Source organism: Sapajus apella, unplaced genomic scaffold, assembly GCF_009761245.1.
Source record: "Sapajus apella isolate SASKATOON/1434 unplaced genomic scaffold, GSC_monkey_1.0 scaffold14, whole genome shotgun sequence".
In the NCBI taxonomy this organism is placed as follows: Eukaryota; Metazoa; Chordata; class Mammalia; order Primates; family Cebidae; genus Sapajus; species Sapajus apella.
The window spans coordinates 3,550,344-3,553,515 of NW_022436954.1; positions in this window are offsets into that span (position 1 = coordinate 3,550,344).

Genomic DNA, 3,172 nt, shown 5'->3' on the forward strand with positions numbered 1-3,172 from the left:
TAATCCCAGCTACTCAGGAGGCTGAGGCAGGAGAATCGCTTGAACCCGGAAGACAGAGGTTACAGTGAGCCGAGATCATGCCACTGTACTTCAGCCTGGGTGATAGATCCAGACTCTATCTAATTGGCTTATGTGCTTGGTGGAGGCTCTGTCCTCCAGGCTGGTGTGCAGTGGCACGATGTCGGCTCACTGCAACTTACACCTCCCAGGTTCAACGACTCTCCTGCCTCAGCCTTCCAAGTAGCTGGGGCTACAAGCACCCGCCACCGTGCCTGGCTAGTTTTTGTATTTTTAGTAGAGACAGGGTTTCACCATGTTGGCCAGGCTGGTCTCAAACTCCTGACCTCGTGATTCCCCCACTCCGGCCTCCCAAAGTGCTGGGATTACAGGCGTGAGCCACTATGCTTGGCCTACCAATAGCACTTTAAAGCCAGAAAAATAAATAAATACATAATGAATTTTAAAACAAAATCTTTACCACTAGGAAGGCTGAGACCAGAAGATGGCTTGAGGCTAGGCATTCAAGGCTGTAATGTACCACGATCGAGCCTGTGAATAGCCACAGCACTCCAGCCTGGCCAACACAGCGAGACTTTGTCTCAAAACAAAGAAAACAAAACCTTTAAATATGAGATGGGAATTTGCTAACGTAAAAAGATTCAGTATTTATTAAGAAATTGCAAAATTTCTAAATTTGAATGCCCTTGATAACATGGCCACAAACTGTATAAAGTAAAATATGATGGAATTATGATGAGAAATACACAAAACAGGGGTGTGTGTGTGTGTGTGTGTGTGTGTGTGTGTGTGTATGTGTATGTGTGTTTGCCAATCTCAATCTTAGTTCATTTCTATTTCCTCCTCGCCTACAGTGGGATATTTTGACATAGCGCTTCGGTAAATGATGGAACAGCCTGAGAAAGCAATCAGAATAATATTGAAGATTTGAATGACTGCAAACACACTTTCTTTTCAAGCCCACATAGAGCACCTATGAGATCCTACACAGCACCAGAAAGATCCACATCCTTCAACGGACTGAAATCTTAGAACATGTTTTCTGTACACAGTACAACTGAGCTAGAAACCAATTATTAAAAGATAACTTGGGTCTTTGTGATGAAGAGGCTATTTCTTTTCTTTTTCTTTTTCTTTTTTTTTTTTTTTGTGGTGGAGTCTCACTCTATCACCCAGGCTGGAGTGCAGTAATGCAATCTCAGCTCACTGCAACCTCCTCCTACCAGGTTCAAGCGATTCTCCTGCCTCAGCCTCCTAAGTAGCTGGGATTACAGGCATGCACTACCATGCCCAGCTAATTTTCATATTTTTAGTAGAGATCGGGTTTCACCATGTTGGCCAGGTTGGTCCTAAACTCCTGACCTCTTGATCCACCTACCCCAGCCTCCCAAAGTGCTGGGATTACAGGCTCAAGCCACCATACCTGGCCTCCCCCACTTTTTACTTTTAAACCTCTTAACAGAGTCTTTTCCAAAGCAAACATTTTCTTTTCTTTCTTTCTTTTTTTTTTTTTTTTTTTTGAGACAAGGTTTCACTCTGCCTCTGCTGCCCAGCTCAGGCTGGAGTGCAGTGGCGCAATCACAGCTCACTGCAGCCTTGACCTCCCAGGCTCAAGTGATCCTCCCACCTCAACTTCCTGTGTAGCTGGGACTACAGGCATGCACCAACATACCTGGTTAATTTTTGTATTGTTTGTAGAGATGGGGTCTCACTGTGTTGCCCAGGCTGGTCTTGAATCCCTGGGCTCAAGTGATCCTACTGACTTAACCTACCAAAGTGCTAGGATTACAGGTGTGAGCCACAGTGCCCAGCCAAACATTTTCATTTTTATGAGATGCAATTTATCCATTTTATCTTTTATGGATCATGCTTTTAGTATTAATTTAAGAATTCTTTGCCTAGCCCTAGATCCTAAACATTTTCTCACATTTTTTTTCCTAAAGTTATATACATTTTTATTGTGTAATTAAGTCTATAATCCATTTCAGTTAATTTTGTATACATTGTGAGGTTTAGATTAACATTGCTCTTTTTTGCCTATAAAATTCTAATTGCTCCATGACCTTCTGTTGAATGGTATGTTAGTCCATTTTCACACTGCTCTGAAGATACTGCCCGAGCCTGAGTAATTTATAAAGGAGTTTTAATTGACCGACAGTTCTGCAGGACTGAGGAGGCCTCAGGAAACTTACAGTCACAGCAGAAGGGGAAGCATGCCCATCTTACATGGCAGCAGGCTAGAGAGAGCAAACGAAAAGCCCAGGGGAGACTGCCTTTTATAAAACCATCAGATCTCATGAGATCTCTCCCATATCATGAGAACAGCATGGGGGCAACGGCCCCCATGATCCAATCACCTCCCGCCAGGCCTCACCCTCAACACCTGGGGAATACAATTCAAGATCAGATTTGGGTGGGGACGCAAAGCATAACCACATCATTCCACCCCCGACCCATCCCAAATCTCATGTCCTTTTCACATTTCAAAACGTAATCATGCCAAAGTCTTAACTCATTCCAGCATTAACTCAAAAGTCCACAGTCTAAAATCTCACCTGAGACACGGCCAGTCCCTTCTGCCTATGAGCTTGTAAAATCAAAAGCAAGCTAGTTACTTTCTAGATACAGTGAGGACACAGGCATTAGGTAAATGTTCCCATTGCAAATGGGAGAAATTGGCCAAAACAAAGGGGCTACAGGCCCCATGCCAGTCTGTAATGCAGCGGGGCAGTCATTACATCTTAAAGCGCCAAAATGATCTCCTTTGGCTGTATGTCTCACATCCAGGGCATTCTGATCCCAGGGGCAGGCTCCCATGGCCTCAGGCAGCTTATTCACAGGCTGGCATTCAGTGCCTGTGTCTTTTCCAGGCACATGATGCAGCTGTCAGGGGATCTACTATTCTAGGGTCTGGAGGACGGCGGCCCTCTTCTCATATCTCTACTAGGCAGTGCCCCAGTGGGGACTCTGTGTGGGAGCTCCAACTTCACATATCCCTTCCATTCCCACCCTAGCAGAGGTTCTCCATGAGGGCTTTGTCCCTGCAGCAGACTTTTGCCTGGACATCCAAGCATTTCCGTACATCCTCTGAAATCTATGCAGAGGTTCCAAAACCTCAGTTCTTGACTTCTGTGCACCTGCAGGCCCAACATCA